The sequence below is a fragment of the Cervus canadensis genome, chromosome X (assembly GCF_019320065.1).
Source record: "Cervus canadensis isolate Bull #8, Minnesota chromosome X, ASM1932006v1, whole genome shotgun sequence".
NCBI lineage: Eukaryota > Metazoa > Chordata > Mammalia > Artiodactyla > Cervidae > Cervus > Cervus canadensis.
Genome location: NC_057419.1, coordinates 135,057,212 through 135,078,421, shown reverse-complemented (window position 1 = coordinate 135,078,421; position 21,210 = coordinate 135,057,212).

Below are 21,210 nucleotides of genomic sequence, written 5' to 3'. Positions count from 1 at the left end.
GAGGTTATTGTTAGTAACTGCCTCCTGGGGTTGTCATGAAGATTACATGAATTAGTATTTGTAAAGTGCTTAGAACACTGCCTGGCACAGAAGAAGCACAATATGTGTTTATTAAACAAATAAATGGCCAATCAGAAAGGAACATGTTCCTTAGGGCTATGAGCCAGACATTGTTTTCATGGCTGAATTAAGAGTCTGAAATGGGTGGGAAGTGCAACATGGATCCCCTCCACTAAACTCTCACCTGCCTGGGAATGGAAACCACTGGGGTTGTTTTATGGGAGCAATTGTGAGAGCTGGCCTGACATTGAGGTGACATGTGAGTGAGTAGGAGACACAAACACCTATGCTCTGCCCGGCTAAACTATTTTTTTCTGAAAGAATCTGGCAGATATGTAATTACTTTCATTATTCACAATAGATATAATGCAGTTCTCCAGGCTCACTTGGTGTTACCTAAAACACAAAGTTGCACAATTACACTTTGTGGGCCACATCTCTCCTGGACTGATTCTTAGTCAGATTACTTATCCCTGATTTCACAGCCATCCCAGTCTACACCTATTCTGGTTGTAACAATAGGGGTCAATTCTGAGCCCCACAAATTCAGCACCTGTGGGAGACCCAGGTGGGAGTCCAAGGAGAGCAGGTAGCTAGTGAACAGATATTCAAAACTGAGGCCTAAAAGAAAAAAAAAGGCAATGAAACAACTTCATAAGGGCAGACCAAAGAGTTATTTGACTGTGGTTTCTAGGGACTATAGGGCATGGCTACATGAAGAGGAAGATGGTATTGTAAATCTTCATTAAGGAAAATGAGCACTGATTTCCACTGTCAGTAACTTAGATCAGATATAAAGGAGAACTTCCTGAGAGAAAAGGGTAATGGATACTTCTGTGGATTAATGGGTAGGACCTAGAAAAGCTGAGGGACCTCGCTCAAGCAGTTTCTAACAGGGTCTCCTGGAATAGCCCCAATGTAATTCCTCCTAGAGTAGGGGAAATGAACTAAATGTTGCCTCAAGAATTCTTCCTATGAGTATAATAACTGGAAACTTCCATGGGAATATCCTGAAGCTACCACCAATATCCCTAGGCATATGAGGGTGCAGAGCCAGGGCTGTAGCCTCTTTATTGACCCAGACTACACAGAAGATGTGGTCTCATGGGGGAGGCAAAGGAAACAAGTGCCTTAGTCCATCCCCAGTTTATCCTCTTGTCTTTAAACTATCTGTCTCATTTAAGATAGTCAGGTCCAAGTTAAAGTAGATTACAGCAAGGAAATAGGATTCTTTTAAGTAGATAATATAAAACATGTCTAAGGAAACTCAATGGTAATTGCATTACCTCTGGCATGCTGTCAGGGAATTATCTGTATTGTATTAGGTGGTGGAAGGATTCCCAAAAGCTGTTTAAAATGCAAACCCAGTTGTGCTAGTCAATCAGTCATTGGTTACAAATGAATTAAAAGCTGGAAGTTTTCATATTCATAATTCCAGTTGCCCTTCTTTACCAACAGTGACAAGAGCTGAATACAATCAACAAGTGACAGCTTGAACTGGCAGAAAAAAGTCCTTGTGATTATAATCTCATTTCCTGACCCTTCTTTCTCTTTCCCGCACCCAGTTGAGGCTGTTTGCAAAATGTCATCCAAAGGAGCAGTGTTCAGCATCCTGTGCACACTTCAGTACCTGCTGAGAATTGTCAGTAATTCTGTTTTCATGATACATTAACACTTGTATCATAATACGTTCAACCTGGACTAAATGAGGGTGAAAACACTGGTAATGATTTCCCTCTTCCAACACTCACTTCTTCTACTGGTGACTAGCTGGAAAGCCCCAGAGAAGGCAATGGCACCCCACTCCAGTACTCTTGCCTGGAAAATCCCATGGACAGAGGAGCCTGGTAGGCTGCAGTCCATGAGGTCCCTAAGAGTCGGAACACGACTGAGAGACTTCACTTTCACTTTTCACTTTCATGTGCTGGTGAAGGAAATGGCAACCCACTCCAGTGTCTTGCCTGGAGAATCCCAGGGGCGGGGGAGCCTGGTGGGCTGCCATCTATGGGGTCGCACAGAGTCGGACACGACTGAAGTGACTTAGCAACAGCAGCTGGAAAGCCCAAGACACGTATCACTAGAATACTAGGGCCAGGGGACCTTCATGTCAATTTCTTGGCATCAGCCCCATTCAACATTTCTTTGACTGGATCCTACTGAAGGACAGGAAATTCTTTACTATTAAAGATTACTTTAAAAGCTCACTGGCTGGGCTAGTAAAGCTGGGCCTATTTCTACAGTACTAGCCAGTCTTCTAGACTGTAGAATGCATTTCCTGTCCCCCACTGTAAAAGAACCTACTGTAATGGGTGGGGTGGGAGGACAGATGGGAATTTCTGGAGAAATGGTAAAAATATTATTTTTTGTCTCCAAGACAACATAAGGAGAGTATTGTCTTCCATATATTTTTTTTCTGGCCATGACTACAGATCTCATGGGTCTGATGAGCCTCTACATATTCAAGAAAAAAAAGGTTTTAAGCCCTTGACTTCTTAAGATTCTATACAGTTGCCACAGTGATAATCTTAGAACTCACCCTCCATTCTGAGAAATGAGCTCTTTCCTTTAATATCTATCTTGTAAGGAGTAAGAGAATGAGGAATACAGAATGAACACAAGGCAAACTCAAGTTGTTTTATTGTTCCACATTCATTTTTTCTGTTGTCTAGGACACAATGGAAGCAAGAAGAGCTAGGCTCTATTTTCACCAAAAGCCCAGAATCTCACCGGAAACAGGACCATCTGAACAATGAAAGCAATTGACCAGCTCCAAAGGAGTCACATTCAGACCAAGAGATGCCATAATAAGAAAGTTAAATCTTTGTGCTTTTGATAGGCCACTGCTCCTCCTTTGGTAGTACCCTAGGTCTCCTTCAGAAAACAACTCCTTCACCACTCTCAGTTCATATGGCTGATCCCACCCCCTTGACTTCATAGAAAAGTAGGTGAGTCAGTCCTGGCCAATAAGAGTAACTGAAATTATTGGAAAAGAGGATTTTCCTACTAGGATTGATAAGCTAGTAGGATGTAAATCTAGACTTGTTGGTATCTATCTTGACTGAGAATAACACCAGCTTAGAGAAAAGCAAAACCAAGAGATAGAAACAGACTCTTTATGACTTGGCTGCAATACTTTGATTCAACTATGCTTGGTGCTAAATATCTCTCCGGATTGTTTACTTACATGAGTCAGTTTTTCTTCCAAAACCACTTTCAGTTATTTCCTTTCTTACACACAACTGAAAAAGTCCTGATTTATGTACAACCAAATTATGCTGTTACTTGGAGAGTGCTTTGGATTTCCTGGGAATCCTATTAATTGAATGATTATTGGCTTCACTGTTAACGGTATCACTCTTCCTCCAATTGTGCCATCGCTTGAACTTGACTAGAGTCCTTTAAAAAATTATACAGTGAGCCCACAAGAATAAATATCCTTCTATTCAGCAAATACAATCTAGACTAGCAAAACATCTTGACCTTATACTTAGTTTAAGAAGCCACTATTTTTATAGGATTATTTAAAAATCCAATTATGTTCTAGGAAAAGGGGAAGAGTTTCTTCGTAAACAAATATGAGTGTCAAGAGCCAGGCTATAAATCTTCTATGAGAAGCTTTAAAAAATGAGTAAACATAACTGATTATATAGACAGGGAATTATTGATTTGACAGTGCAGGTGGGGATAGGGATAGGAATATTGGAATGATTTAGATTTAAGAAACAGGGGAAACAATAAGAAACGGAGGAGGTAGAGTAAAGGCTACGGAAGAGGGGGAGAAAAAGTGTGGAGAAATAAGCATTTTTCTCCCCTAAGTTATCCTTAGCATTAGTTCTCCAATAACCTAACCAGAGGGGCTTCCTTGGTGGCTCAGTGGTAAAGAGTCTGCTTGCAATGCAAAAGATCCAGGTTTGATCCCTGGGTTGGGAAGATCCCCTGGAGAAGGAAATGGCAACCCACTCCAGTATTCTTGCCTGGGGAATCCCATGGACAGAGAAGCCTGGTAGGCTACAGTTCATGGGGTCACAAGGGAGTTAGACATGACTTAGCAACTAAACAACAACCATCTAACTAGAGCCATACCTAGCATAACAGCAGAGATCGTGTATCACATTATAAAATATTTTTGGATAAAAATGGCTAAATATAGCTAAATTTACTTATTTCTAAATTATGTACATGATCCATTGTAATTCACTAATAACTCAAGGCAAAATATATATTTAGGATGAAATATGATCATTAATAATACTGGACATAATGATTTTTCTTAAATAACCTTCTCAATAAATTTGTTTTATTCTGCTTGGGAAACTGCTTTTCTAAACTAATTATATAACCCCTGGTTTTACCTTTATAATAGCTGATGAATAGCTCATACCACAAAAGAGAAGAGGTTCTAGTTCTGCCATTTGATTATTGTTCATTTGTGCTTACATTGATGAGTATGATATTCAATCCACAGTTTCTTTAAAGAAATATTTATTAAGCCACATGTTCATTTTGTGAGAGCTTACTTAAAATCAGATAGTATGATTCATAAATTCACTGATCTGGAACACACAAACTACAATGCATTGCAATGTTCTGAAGGCAGATCAATGAGTTTCTAGTTGTGAAATTCTTCCCCTTCCCTCAGGATATCTTGTGAATCCAAAAGGCAAGAGACCCTCTGAGACTAAGGGTACAAATATCAATTTGAATATCAAATGTAAGTATATCCTAACTCCTTTCATATAAGGAAAGTAAGATAACACTAGAATTTCTAATATTTTCTTCCAGAATGCCATTTTGGAGACTACCACTCTAGAACCCTCATCAGCACAGCACATAGACATGGCCATCATAAAAGGCCTAAATCAAGTTTCATTTCCTATCCATTAGTTGGGTCTTATGTAGTATCAGGAGCTACCCTACCTGCATTTTAGAGTCAAAATCACCCTTTAGTATTTGTCACTCCTAAAATGAATTTCAAAAAAAAAAATGATATTCTTTACTTAATTGTTGATAAAGGACTTAAAATGCAAATGCTGGTAGAAGCAAAAAAATTTCAGACACTATCAGCCTTCATCAACCCTGACCATGTCAATTTCCAACCCTGACTATGGCAATTTCCAATATCAGAGCTGACAGCCAAGCAGCACAGAGCTGACAGCCAAGCACTACATAATGGTGGCTACTTAAGTTACTGGTAGAATATCTGATCAGAAACCAATGGCCCCATGGACTTTGTATTACCAACCAAGAACTAGAAAGTGCTAATCATACCATACCCAGAGTTGTGTATGTGTGGTGGGGGAAAAAAGTAGTAGGAAAATTTTGCTCAGGACTTAAACTACTTGATCTTCATCTGACGGATACCAAATTGGGTGTAGAAGGACTGGGAATGCAACCTGCCTGTAGGTAGACAATGGAAAACAGGAAGGAGTAAAGGACAACAACATTCATAGAGAGACACCCTATGGGGTAAGCTCTTGGACTTCACAACGTGATCCTGGGACAACTACCTCCTTCTTTGCACAGGTGGAGAAATGTGAAAAAGTGCCTGTCTTAGTATCAGCTAAAGACACATAGCCTGTCTGGTTGGGAGTTCAGTAGATGACCTGATGCAGATTAGCATCACAGAGACAGGGAAACTGAGACACTGAGAGGTCAGTTCATCTTAGCCAAGAAACAGAGTCAGAGGTTGTATCCCTTGCTTATATACAGTCTGTTGTTTGGTTTGATCCCTACCAAAATTACCACCTTTGCTAAGTATCCTGAACTCCTGATGAACTACTGGGCAAATTGTACCATTTGTAATATTGGGTTTTAGTACCCCCCAATTCCCTGGTGGCTTAGATGGTAAAGCATCTGCCTGCAATGCAGGAGACCTGAGTTCAATCCCTGGGTTGGGAAGATCCCCTGGAGAAGGAAATGGCAATCCACTCCAGTACTCTTGCCTGGAAAATCCCATGGATGGAGGAGCCTGGTAGGCTACAGTCCATGGGGTTGCAAAGAGTCAGACACCACTGAACGACTTCACTCACTTTAATTCTCTTTTAGTTTCTTTTGCCCCTTTTCTGGTACTCCTGATTTCCCCTACACTTAACCTAGATGTTCTCAAAAAAACTAGTTCTGGTTGGCTATCAAATGAATTTTCAATAAAATTTTTTGACGAATTGTCTACTAATGGCTTCCGGTATTCCCTTTCACAGAGGTTTCCCCCCACCCCCACTGCCCTTTTTTTTTCCAGTTTTGCAGAGGACACTACTGGGGACCTGAAAGTCTTCCATAGACAAGTAAATTAAATCTTATATGAAATTTCAGATGCCATGATAGGGAATGGAGATATCTCATATAGGGAATTCACCCAACAATTTTTAGTCATACTACCTAGGCTCCTTCAAGGCCAACTCTGTGTTAAGCAGAGCAGTTAGATATTTATTGTGTATATACTATTGGCAGGAAATATTACTGGCATATTCTTTTCTCCTTAGCCAACATCTGGTTGTTTGGTGTGTTCATGACCACACTTGATACTCAAAACAATTATATGTGGCCTGTGCTATTCTGACTTCTTCCATTAATAGATGAGTACATTAAAATCTGAAGAGGTTCAGGAATTAAGATGAAAGCAGACAGATAGCAATTGGCAGAGCTGACCTTGAAACCCAGGTTGTCTCTGGAGTTTGTATTCTTAAAACTACAATCTACTGCCTGTTGGGAATCAGAAATGAAAGAGTTGTGAGTGTTGTTGACATCAAGCCACTTAAAATGGAAAAGACAGGGTCCTTCTTGGGTTCATGAAGTATTATGCTTCCTTTGGTCACCATCTCCTGTATTCACATGCCCCATGGACAGAGGGTACCATACATCTTACTTTCTAAGAATACTCAGGACATTGCCTACTGTCACTGTTCCAGACCCTTGCAGAAGGGAAGGAAGGATCTGCAGGGTTAGTGCCTATATTGCCCAGCTTTCCTGGGATCACAAGCAGTGAGAATTTTGTTTCTATTCTCCTCTCTCTCCCCAACTCATTCTCTAATCTCCTTTCACGCACGGTAGCATTGACCAGTGCTAATCTCTGGTGGAAGAATGTCAATTTTTCTGATGTTATGAGAGCTATTGATTTCAAGGCTCATAAAGTCCTGGAGGATCCCTGTTGTCAAAAATGGATCATTAACTCTTCACACATCTAGTGAAGGGCTGCTAGATTAAATTTCTCATTAAGTATGCAGAGGCCAAAGATTTTGGAATAAGTAACAAGATGCCCTCAATTTATGGATAGATGCTAATGGGCTCACCCATTGCCACTAGGGGAAATGGACCAATATCTCATTCTACAGATGCTGGAGAGGATTTCTTATCCCCTTTGTACTAAAAGAAACATAACTCAAAAACTCTATCCCAATTCCCTTTAAGCCAGTCATACTTTCCATCTTTACAAGTCCATTAAAAATGTGGACCATCCATCATTGTAGGAAAGTTATTTATGGAGAAGCAGAGGAAGTAAAGGAAGTGGAGAATACAGATTTCAGATTAACCTGGAATTTTAGATAGGTTTCATAAAAGCTCCTGCAACCAGAACTTATATAGACAAAATAAGTAATGGGGTAAGGCAGGCAAAGTATTCGTCTGATCCCAGATGCTAATACCCAAAAGCTCTTCCTTTAGAGATAGATTCATTTTGGGGGGTTGAAGACTATAGCAGCTATTAAAATACAAATATTCTATGGTTAGGTGCATGGTTATTATAAAGTCATGATGTTTTAAAGCATTCATGGAGATAACTCCTGTTGTGTAATTGTAGTATTTAATATGGTGGAATATTTGATGTGGACAAGTCCAAAGAGGCCTTCAATTTCAAACTTTCACTCAGATCACCAATTTCCTCTACCACGTCTCTGACAGATAAGGTGCCAAGAGATGACTGGGAACTCTTTATTTTCCAAGGTAGCCCATTATGTCACAAGGGTTTCAGATTGAGCCCAGACTGACGTCCCTAGAACCTCTACCCCTTATCTTTGGTGCCTAGACTCTCAATCTGGAATTAAAGCAAATAACACCTCCTCTCCCTAGCCTTTGACATAAAGGAAAGGCATGTTGACAGATGTGAAATCTCCTGACTTCTAAGTGTTGGCAACTAATTTGAAAGCCCCAAGATTACTCAGTGGAGAGAAATTGGAATACTATGCATTTCTCATAAGGGTGTAAAATGGTACAGCCACTGTGTAAACTATATAGCAGCTCCTCAAAAATTTAGCACAAGATTACAATATGATCCAGCAATTCTACCTCTAGGTATATACTCAAAGGAATTTAAAGCAGGGACTCAAAGAAATATTTGTACACCCATGTTCATGGGAGCATTATTTACAATACCCAAAAGGTGGAAACAACCCAAATGTTCATCAAGATTTGAGCAGATAAATAAGATGTGGTATATCCAAACAATGGAACATTAATCAGCCTTAAAGGGGAAGGAAATACTAACAGATACTACAACAGAGATGAACTTTGAAAATATTAAACTAAGTGAAATATACCAGACACAAAAGGACATGTATTTTATTATATCACTTATATGAGGTACCTAGAGTAATCAAGGGCTTCCCTGGTGGCTCAGCAGTAAAGAACCCACCTGCCAATGAAGGAGATGCTTGTTTGATCCTGGGTCAGGAAATGGCAACCCTCTCCAGTATTCTTGCCTGGGAAATCCCATGGACAGAGGAACCTGGCGGTCTACAGTTCATGGGGTCACAAAGAGTCGGATATGTCTTAGCAACTAAACAGCAGCAGTAGCAGAGTAATAAAATCCATAAATACAGATAGCAGAATGTTTGCTGCCAGAGGTTGTAGGGAATGGGGAATGTAGAGTTGTTTTTTTTTTTTTTTTTTTTGATGGGTACAGAGTTTCACTTTTGGAGGATGAGAAAACTCTGGAGATGGATGGTGGTGATGGTTGCCCAACAATGTGAATATCCTTAATGTCACTGAAAAGTGAAAGTGACAGTCGCTCAGTAGTGTCTGACTCTTTGCAACCCCATGGACTATATAGTCCATAGAATTCTCCAGGCCAGAATACTGGAGTGGGTAGCCTTTCCCTTCTCCAGGGGATCTTCCCAACCCAGGGATTGAACCCAGGTCTCCCACATTGCAGGCGGATTCTTTATCAGCTGAGCCACAAGGGTAGCACTGAAGTATATACTTAAAAATGGTTAAAATGGTAAATTTTATGTTATTTATATTTACCGTTTTAAAAAATGGTTAAATCTGAACAAACATGGAGCTTAATTAATAGTGAGAAAATACCCAATGGTAAAAATAAAACGTGTCCACATGGCACCAAGAACTGGACCCAAGAGTCTAACTGAGGTCTAGTCAGCACCATGCACAATAGACTTTATCACCTCTCTTGATCTAGCTCAGGGATTTTAATAAGCACAGACATTCTCATAGTAAGATAATGACACTTTCTCAATGTGTGCTTACACTATGAAAAGAATTGCTTCAAGCACCATTCAGTTATTAACTCATTTAATCCTCCCCACAATCCTGTGAAGTAATTGGTTTTAGCCTTATTTAACTAAGAAACTGAAGCCTGCCAACATCATGACGTGGCTTCCTAAAGCATTTAATACATAGTTAGATGGCTGTCGACTGCAAACTTCCAGTTACTTTTTTCATTTCCATGTATTGCTGCCTTGTCATTTCCCTCCCATTGCCATGATTATTCTGTTTTCTGTTTTACTGACTATTCCTCCTAACTTGGAAAAAAGACAGAAGTGAGCTTATCAGGTTTTCCAATAGGACAAACATATTGAAGATAACAAATATCACATAGTAAATATATACCCACTCCAGGGTCATTTGGCACCCAAAGCCAACATTGGGGTAGGGACTGGGGTGGGGTCAGCAAGTTGAAACCCACATTAAAGGCCAAATTATTCATCTGTGTGTGTGTGTACTCAGTTGTGTCCAACTCTTTGTGACCCTATGGACTATAGCCCAGCAGGATCCTCTGTCCATGGAATTTTCCAGACAAGAATATTGGAGTGAGTTGCCATTTCCTTCTCCAGGAGGTCTCTTCCAAACCCAGGGATTGAACCCACATCTCCTCTATTGGCAGGCAGATTCTTTACTGCTGCACCACCTGGGTTATACATCACTGTAATTAAATGTAGCAGCTCCTTTGTAAACTGATTCTAGTAGGGAGAGATAATCTCGATTGAACTTGAGAAGGAAAATGTCCACTGATCAAATGAGGGACATTGAAAGAAGACTAGTGGAAATACTGAATACCTACTATGTTGCTAGCTATTCTGCCTCAGCCCCTCCCCCATGCCTTGCCAATATGCTTGCACTTCAACTTTGCCACTAGCAACCATCTCTCAGAACCTCACTTGAATATTCTCCCAGTGCTAGTTTATGAGATTATTCAAAATCACAGTCTCAATGTCTAGAAAAAAGAACCAAAACAGCAAGAGATCAAGAAAGCATTTTAGGGGAAGAATGACCAAAGGACTTGAGATATTGGTTTGGAAAAGAGACAGTTTAGTGTCACTAGCCCTTGTTTAGAATAGAACAGCCATAACAATGGTTGTTATGGCCAAAAGTGACCTTAAGCATGGACCACATATCACTTCTTTTAATGTTCACAAATACCCCATAAAGAAAGTTCTGCTGTTATTCCCTGGACTTCCCCTGTGGCTCTACAGTAAAAAGAATCCACCTGCCAGTGCAGGAGAAATGGTTTCGATCCCTGGGTCGGGAAGATCCCCTGGAGAAGGAAATGGCAATCCACTCCAGTATTCTTGCCTGGAGAATTCCATGGACAGAGTAGCCTAGCAGGCTACAGTCCATGGAGTTGCAAGAGTCGGCATGACTGAGTGAACAGACAACAACAAAACCATTGTTATCCCTAGTTTATAGATGAGATAAATTTTAGGTTAAGAAAGGGAAAATTGACACAGTTTAGATAGTAAAATTTACCACACTACCTGATTATACACTCCCTGTTCATCACATCACCAAATCTTGTATGGTTCTTCCAGAGTAATTCCTACAATTTGTAGGGTATTTTTTGTTGTTGTTCATTCCCTAACTGGATGCTAAACTTTAAAGGGACAAGAGCCATATCTAGTATTGTTCCACATTGTATCTCCGCCTAGCATAGTGCCTATATGTTACTTAGCACTTAATAAACACTTACAGGAGGGAGGTAAGCAAAGAAGAACAGAGAATGTAAAACCCAGGCAGATTTACCTCCAGAGCCTGTGTTCTTAACTACTAAATGAGGCTGCTGAATTGTTGCAGGCTGCCAGCGCGAAATTTTGGCCAATACTCTGGTTCAGTCATCTGCAAAGTTCACAATAAACCCAGATCCATGTGCCATTTCAAAGCGGCCAAATTAACAGCAGGCACAGCTCCTCAGACAGTCTATTAAATGCTGTCTTCCTCTGCTTGCCACCCCCATGGTCCAATTCTAGGCAGCACCATTTTAATTGGAATACACATTCTAACAAAGCGTCCTACCATGTACGGTTGACCTGGGATGTGGTTCACATAAGCAGGTCCATGATTTTCTTGAGAAGGAAATATGCCAATGCATTTTTCTTGCATTGCAGCATCCTTGGTATAAGAATCATCATTTTACCCTCTGTCCCTCTGTTTTAATTAGTCCTCTCTCTAAGCTCCTCGGTGGCTTTGCTATGAAAAACTGTTAAAATTAAAAGAACGCTTTCCTGATTAAATCCCCTCCCTGCACTTCCAAACCTTCAGTTGTCTATTTATGACTGTGAGCTTCATTTTACCAAGTTCTATTTCTAGGCCACTAATATCATCTCATGCAGAGAGAAAGATGTATTCAGCATTCCATGTGGTGTCATTTTCTGAAGGGGGTGAAGTCTCGTCTCCAAGGCCTTCCTATTCTTTTTTTACAGAGAGTTTTAGAATACATAAACCAACTGTTTTGAAGAAATAGCTTCCTTATGTCCTTGCCATTCCTATTACTGGATTCTAATGGTGAAAAGTGAATACATATCCCATGACACAGTGAAGACAGTTCTTAAGGCAAAATAGCTCTCTTTCAGGGAAAACTTGATGTTCTCTAGGACTTGGTGAAACCCAAGCTAAAATGTAAAATGTTTTCTCAAATTCTCCCATGAGCTAAAAACCTAAGACCTGCAACCAAGAGGCTTTTTTCTTCTTGGATATGATACCCTGAAACCCATTTGAAAATGTTAATTAAGACTTTAGTGAATGCAAATCAACTGGCTAGATCACTGGTTTGTGTTGCTCTTTGTGGAGTCCCCACTGGCTTAGGAGACCTTAGTTGAATTTGGGAAGAAAAGATACAGGGATTTCAGATCTTTAGGAAAGTTATTAATGTGAATTTGAGATAAGAGATAATGATGACATAGTAATGTACAAGAAACTGAAATATTAACTTTATATGTCAATATCTTCAATGTTATTGTTACGGCTGAACTAACTCATTCAGAATCTGTCAAGACTGCATGTTTGTAACAATCCAACTTAGGTCATATTCTGTAGCTTATATATAATAAAAGCTATCATTAAGAAAGCACTTAATATACGTTGGGCACTATACCTTGTTTTTTCATTCAAGGGAAGCCTGGAATGCTGCAGTCCATGGGGTCACAAAAAGTTGGACATGACTGAGCGACTGAACTGAACGGATACAACACAAGTACTACTACTATTCTCATTTTATAGAGGGGGAAACTGAGGTACAAAGAAGTAAATAACTTTCCCCATGATTTCAGAGCTCGTAACTGACAGAGCAGAGATGAAAACACAGGTCTCCAAATACCAGTCTCTTAGCCACCTATAATGCCTCTCAGATAAGACAAACAGTAGGTAAACTGAAGAGAAATAGGTAATAAAATAATAGCATGAAACAATCATGATTGGGCTCTTTCTACAGTGAAACAAACTCTAAGAATCTACTTATTCTATGCAAGATTTGAAAGAAAACTGGATATTATTCTAACATTTAGGAAAACACCTTTGGAAAATATAATGTAGATCACAAAGAAAGAATTTCTAGAGTAGGCAAATCTATAGAAACAGAAGTAGTTGGGGCTGAGGGAAGGGGAGTCACTGTGAACAAGTGTGGGGTTTCTTTTAGGGGAGGTGAAAATGTTCTGAAATTAGATAGTGGTAATGGTTGCACAACTCTGTGCATATATTAAAATCACTGAACTGTATGCTTTAAAGGGGCAAATTTTATGGTGTGTGAATTGTGTATCAGTGAAGTTATTAGGTTTCCTAGGTGGCTCAGTGGTGAAGAATCTGCCGGCCAATGCGGGAGACTTGGGTCCAATCCCTGGAAGAACAACTCTCTGAAGGTTGCCAGAGGAGGGAATGGCAACCCACCCTAGTATTCTTGCCTGGGAAATCCCATGCACAGAAGAGCCTGGTGGGCTAGTCCATGGGGTCACAAAAGAGTCAGACATGACCAAGCGACTTAGCACAAAAGTTATTTGGGGGGAGGGGAACCAAGAACTTGGATTAGAATGAAATCAGAAGGTTTAAGAACCTGTTGGCAGAAACTTATTTCAGAAATAGAAATCTAAAAAAAGGGCTGAAAGTTCAATTGTGATCTACTTCTCTGAAGACACCGGGGGCCCTGTTCTCAAGCTTTCCAGATGACAGCAGCACTGGTTGGCCACACTACTGTCTCTCCTTCTGGGCATCTGTGTGTGGTGGTAGGAGTGGTGGGAAAGGGTACACAATTACATTGAACCTTCATTCTTTAGGTGCATTTTGGTAAACAGGTTGATCCTATTTCTAACTCAATCCTGTTGATGGAGAATTGATTGATGTACCAATCTGAAAGTTTATGTTGTCATCATTGAAAGTGAAAGTGTTAGTCACTCAGTCAAGTCCAACTCTTTGCAACCCCATGGACTGTAGCCCAACAGCCTCCTCTGTCCTTGGGATTTTCCAGGCAAGAATACTAGAGTGGGTTGCCATTCCCTTCTCCAGGGGATCTTCCTGACCCAAGGATCAAACCTGGGTCTTCTGCATTGTGGGCAGATTCTTTACCATCTGAACCACCCAGGTCATCACTAGGAACCCAAGAAAAGTGTCCTGTGAATTGATAACAAAAGGATTTAGAACACAGATAAACCACAGTACAGTCCTCAGTCTGTCACATCACATTTTTGAGAGAGGCTAAAAAATTACCCTTTCTCCTAAGGAGAAAGGCAGTTGAACTGTGCTCTTTAGGTCAGTTTCTGGCCTAAAATGGGACAGAGTATCTATGGGTCTTCTTTGGTTGTGTCTCCACACACACACCCAGGATCTCTGATAATTTAACCTGGTTTTAAGCAGCTTAAAACTGCTTTTTAAAAAGCAGCTCTCTTTATCTAGCAAGCAGATATTCAAATTGACTTTCTCTTTTGATTAAAATCCTAGCTTAATTGGGCCATAGACAGATGATAGCTATATTGACATTTTCATTCTCTCCAAATGGCCTTTGCTATTGATATCATTCTAGTTCCTGGAAATAATCTTAGTGAAGTGATTTTATTTTTGTAATTGATTACCAGAAGGATACTGATAAACTCTTGCCAAGTTACCTGTTGGTTACAGAACCACTCACTATTAAAAGGAAATGATCCTACAGGCAAAAAAGTATCTGGGTTTGATTACTGATAGTAAGGACTCTCAGATGAAGCATGTCTCCTGAGCTGTCCACTCCCACAAGGTTCTATTTCCCAACACTACAGAATGCCACAGTTTGTAACAACACAAATGACTTATAAAGAAACAAGAGAAACATGAACATTTTCTCTATGCAAACAATTATTCAGTGATCTCAGCTGAACTCCTCTTCAACTACTAGCAGTTTGGAATCATCCATTAATCTTAAGGGTAATTTCCTCAGCATTGCACTGGGTGCTCAGATTTAATCTTTGACTTCAGTGCCACAAGTCCCTGATCCTAGCAAACTGAACCATGTCCTGGCCTAATATCTGCTAAATAGGACATGTTCTCTAGCCATGAACTGCATGGGGTCAATTTGTACAGGCTCTCTGATTTCCATTAATACTGCTAAATATATATTTACAAAGACCTTAAATTAGAGGAGTAGGGCTTAGTTTTGTTACCTTATATTCACTCTATTAAATGTCTAAACCAATGTTTCAAGCCATCATGGTCTAGAGCTACACGATTGCATGGTGGTGGTTAGGGCCCTCTAGAGAAGCTTCAGGGTTAAAGACCAACTGAGCAGTCTCAGTATACCAACCTCAGTCAGTTCAGTTCCGTTCAGTCACTCAGTCGTGTCCGGCTTTTTGCAACCCCATCGCCTGCAGCACACCAGGTTTCCCTGTCCATCACCAACTCCCGGAGCTTACTCAAACTCAGTTCCATTGAATCTGTGATGCCAACCAACCATCTCATCCTCTGTCATCCCCTTCTCCTCCTGCCTTTAATCTTTCCCAGAATCAGGGTCTTTTCCAATGAGTCAGTTCTTCATATCAGGTGGCCAGAGTACTGGAGTTTCAGCTTCAGCATCAGTCCTTCCAATGAATATTCAAGACTGATTTCCTTTAGGATGGACTGGTTGGATCTTCTTGCTGTCCAAGGGACTCTCAAGACTCTTCTCCAACACCACAGTTCAAAAGCATCAATTCTTCCTCTGCTTTACCAGGTGATTCTATTTTTATCTCTTTGATTCATTGGGGTTCTACAGACGATTTCATTTGAAAAAGTGATGCTACTGGTAAAAATACATATTACCTTTACAAGCCTTTGCTGCAATCAGTTCAGACATGATTGGTCATGACCATGGATGTAGTCTCCAAGTAGTTAAATTGGAGGTCATGAAAAGCTCCCTATTCAAAACTATGTGTTTAAGTTTACCATCCATTATATCACATCCATTTTGGAAGTGAATTTTTCAGCCAAAACTACAGTCATATTCAAACTATTGCACAATTACAATCTCACACACTAGCAAAGTAATGCTCAAAATTCTCCAAGCCAGGCTTCAACAGTATGAGAACTGAGAACTTTCAGATGTTCAAACTGGATTTAGAAAAGGCAGAGAAACCAGAGATCAAATTGCCAACATCCATTGGATCACAGAAAAAGCAAGAGAATTCCAGAAAAACATCTACTTCTGCTTCATTGACTACACTAAAGCCTTTCACTGTATGGATCAAAATAAACTGTGGAAAATTCTTAAAGAGATGGGAATACCAGACCACCTTAGCCACCTCCTGAGAAAACTAGACAGCATACTAAAAAGAAGAGTCATTACTTTGCCAACAAAGGTTCATCTAGTCAAAGCTATGGTTTTTCCAGTAGTCATGTATGGATGTGAGAGTTGGACCATAAAGAAAGCTGAGTGCCGAACTGATGCTTTTGAAGTGTGTTGTTGGAGAAGACTCCTGAGAGTCCCTTGGACAGCAAGGAGATCAAACCACTCAATCCTAAAGGAAATCAGTCCTGAATATTCATTGGAAGGACTGATGCTGAAGCTGAAAATCCAAAATTTTGGCCACATAATGCGAAGAACTGACTCATTGGAAAAGACCCTGATGCTGGGAAAGATCGAAGGCAGGAGGAGAAGGGGATGACAGAGGATGAGATGGTTGGATGGTATCACTGACTTGATGTAAATAAGTTTGAGTAAGCTCCGGGAGTTGGTGATGGACAGGGAAGCCTGGCTTGCTATATCCATGGGGTCACAAATAGTTGGACATGACTGAGTGACTGAGCTTAACTGAAAATACAGTCAAGTACTTTCAGATAGGCGTTAGTACAAAGAAGAAAATAAAACAGGGTGATGGGATAGGTTGACTAGTGGTGGATGAAGGAACTATTTAGATAAGATGAAGGTCAAAGAACACCTATGGGATATGACTTTTGGGATGAAGTGGTTTGGAGAAAAAAACAATTCCACTAGAACTTAGTAAACCATTGCATTCTATGTAGTGTCACTCAAGTTGAGACCAGAGAGGTAGTTCATGTAGCCACCAAATGAGTTTAAGAATGGATTTATTAACATTTCGAAAAGAGTAGTCCTGGGGTTGGTTGTAGAGGAGGGCAAAAAGTATTAAGGAGCCTATTATAATAATTCAGTTGAGCAATGATGATTACTAACTAGGGTGCTAACAGGGAAGATTGAGAAACTTAGGTATATATAGTATATACTTTTAGAGGTAAAACTGGGAGCATTTGATGATGAATTGAACGTGAGTTATGAGAGCAAATGAGAAATCAAGGATGATTCTTGTGTTTTACGGTTAAACATCTGGGTGACTTGTACTACCATTCAGATGAAAAATACTATGTAATGAACAGATAGGTTGACCAGGACAGAGGAGGGAACTAGGGGACAGAATCAACTGGTTTATGTTTTAGGCACATATTTGCTATACTCATTAGACATCCATAAATGTCAAGAAACAAATTGGAGATGGGTGTCTGAACTACTAAGGAGATAGAACTTTGGGAGTCATCAGCACAGAGACAATATTGAAGCCATAAAACTAAATGAGATTTGAACTTAATAAATATACATAGAAAAGAAAAGCCATGACAAAAATTAATTCTGGGGAACCCCAATTTTAGAAGACAGAGAAAAAGGAGGCCAATAAAGTAACAGAACAAACACTCCATCGGTTAAGGGAAAAACCAGGAGAGTGGTATCATATAAGTTTGGAAGAACACTCCACCGTTTCTGAAATACTGTCACTTGGCTAGCTGCCTACTTTGTAATGGTATAAAAACAGCCATGGGCAGTAGAAGACTGCATAAAAGAACTAGAGAGGAAATTATCAAGAGAAACTATTGCAAACAAGTATCTTATTGCCAATTGTTGCTTAAAATTGTCACTGGGAATGAGATCTAGCCCAGTAAAATTTAACAGATCAAGTCTGATTTGTTGGGAGTGGGGTGGTAAAGGCAATAACATAACTACAGATGTGTTTAGAGAAAGAAGTACTTCCTTTGCCCCCCAAGGAGAAAACCAAGAGTCAATAAAGAGATATACCAAATATGCACAGGGCACTGCCAATATCAACCCTGTGCAAGCAATGTTTAAATTATTTCAGAAGAAAGATGTGCAAAGAATTTAAAGCCACTATCTAAATTTAAAGAAGATATCATACAAGCCCCAGTCCGTAAAGAATATTGCAACATATAATTATCAAATCCTACTTTGACACACTTCCTATCTTGCTGGTCCATGTTTAATTAGCTTTTTCCCCATTGATGTGGCTGTTTCCCCAGTATATATCTTTTGATACATGATAGAGATAGGACTTCTGACTCAAACTGATAAAATAGAATCATTCATTACCACTAGGATTCAATATTGGCTAGCTTAAAAATAAATGATCCTTCTAAAACTGTTGATATAAGTCCCTCATATTAAAGTTAATGCACTCTTTGCAGTGTGGAGGGATTTCACAGATGTATGTGTGTGTGTGTGTGTGTGTGTGTGTGTGTGTGTATGAACATGTGCATCTGTGAATCTAAGCACATCATATATTTGAGAAATGAGTTATTCAGGATGAACAATTCCATTGCATTTATCTCTATTAAAGAACCTAGAATGTGATTTGAGCTTTATTTTGTAAAACATCTTTTGAAAATTATCTCATATGTTTTACTTTTTTAAAGTAAAATACATTTCTATAGTTTCAACATTTCCTTAAGTATTATATATTAAAAACAGCATTTTATGATCTCTTAGGTCATATACAGCCTCTTAAGGACCACTTAGGTCCTTAAGAACTCAGTTTCAAGAACTGAGTTTCATAAGTATGTTTTGAGGGAGTGTAATCTGTATGCCCCTTTGCCAAAGGGCCCTTATATCCCTGTGCTTTGGGAGTCCTTTTAAGCCCACCTAATTAAATTGCATCCCTCCTCCCCTCATGTCAACTTTCATATTGTAGTGCTGTAAGTGCATCTGTCTGAAGCAATCCCTCTCCCTCCTACATAGTAGCAATCTTGGAAACCAGGTTCGACTATGAGAAGAATAAAAGTAAATAAATATCAGCAAGTTTGTTGAATACAAGAGCAATATAGAAAAGTCCATCACATTTTCTACACTAACAATGAAAACATAGAAACTAAAATTAAAACACAATGCCATTTACCATTGCTCCAGGGAAAATGAAATACTAAGGTATACACCTTAAAATATATGTATCTGATTTGCATACAAAAATTTACAAAATGCTGATGAAAACTCAAAGAAAATCTACTAAATGGAAAGATACCATGTTCATGGATTATAAGACTCAACATAGTAAAGATTTTCCCCAAATTAACTTGGAGTTAAGCAATTCTTATCAAAATCATAGCAAGTTTATCTAAGACATAGATAAGGTTATTCTAAAATTTCTATGGAAAGGCACAAGCCCTAGTATGGCTAAAACAACCTTGACAAAGAAGCATAAAGTAGGAGAAATCATTCTACCTGATATAAAGGTTTGTTGTTATTGTGCTCAGTCATGTCCGACTCTTTGAGACCCTATGGACTGTAGCCTGCCAGGTTCCTCTGCCCACGGAATTTTCCAGGCAAGAATACTGGGGTGGGTTGCCATTTCCTTCTCTCAGGGGATCTTCCCAACCAAGGGATCAAACCCATGTCTCCTGCATATCCTGCATTAGCAGGCAGATTCTCTACCACTGAGACACATAGGAAGCCCCATAATGTCACTGCTGCTGCTGCTGCTGCTAAGTCGCTTCAGTCGTGTCTGACTCTGTGCGACCCCATAGATGGCAGCCCACCAGGCTCCCCTGTCCCTGGGATTCTCCAGGCAAGAACACTGGAGTGGGTTGCCAGTTCCTTCTCCAATGCATGAAAGTGAAAAGTGAAAGTGAAGTCGCTCAGTCATGTCCGACTCTTAGCGACCCCATGGACTGCAGGCCACCAGGCTCCTGCATCCATGGGCTTTTCCAGGCAAGAGTACTGGAGTGGGCTGCCATTGCCTTCTCCCGTAATGTCACTAACTCTCGTCAAATCTATGAAAGGCTGAAAGAGGTGAGGAAGCTGCAGAAGAAAAGTTTGTAGCTAGCAGAAGTTGATTCATGAGGTTTGAGGAAAGAAGGTGTTTCCATAACATAAAAGTTCAAGGTGAAGCAGCAAGTACTGATGTAGAAGATGTAGTACGTTTATCCAGAAGACCTAGCTAAAAAATTATGAATATGGCTACAATAAATAACAGGTTTTTCATGTAGATGAAACAGTCTAGTATTGGAAGAGGATACCACGCAGATTTTCATAGTTGAGAGAAGTCAATGCCTGGCTTCAAAGCTTCAAAGGACAGGCCTGTTAGGGGCTAATGCAGATGGGGACTTAAAGTTGAAAAGCCAATGCTCATTCACCATTCTGAAAATCCTAGGGCTATCAAAAATTATGCTACATCTACTCTGCCCATGCTCTACAAATGGAACAACATAGCCTGGATGAGAGCACATCTGTTTACAACACAGTTTATCAAATATTTTAAGCCCACTGTTGAGACACACTGCTCAGAACAAAAAGATTCCTTTCAAAATATTACTGCTATTGACAATGCACCAGGTTACCCAAGAGCTCTGATGGAGACATGCAATGAGATTAATATTGTTTTGCAGCCTGCTAACACAGCATCCATTCTGTACACCATGGATCAAGGGGTCATTTCAACTTTCAAGTCTTATTATTTAAGAAATGCATTTCATAAGGTCATAGCTGCCATAGATAGTGATTCCTCTGAGGCATCTAGGCAAAGCAAATTAAAATTTCTGAAAAGGACTCACCATTCCAGATGCCATTAAGAATTTGGTGATTCATGGGAAGAGGACAAAATATCAACATTAACAGGCATTTGGAAGAAGTTGATTCCAACCTTCATGGATGATTTGAGGGGTTCAAGACTTTGGTGGAGGAAGTCATTGCAAATGTAGTGGAAATAGCAAAAGAACTAGAATTAGAAGGGCAGCCTGAAGATGTGATTGAATAGCTGCAATTTTATGATAAAACTTCAATAGAATGAAGAAACAAAGGATTAATCTCAAAAATATACAAGCAACTCCTGCAGCTCAATTCCAGAAAAATAAATGACCCAATCAAAAAATGGGCCAAAGATTTAAACAGACATTTCTCCAAAGAAGACATACAGATGGCTAACA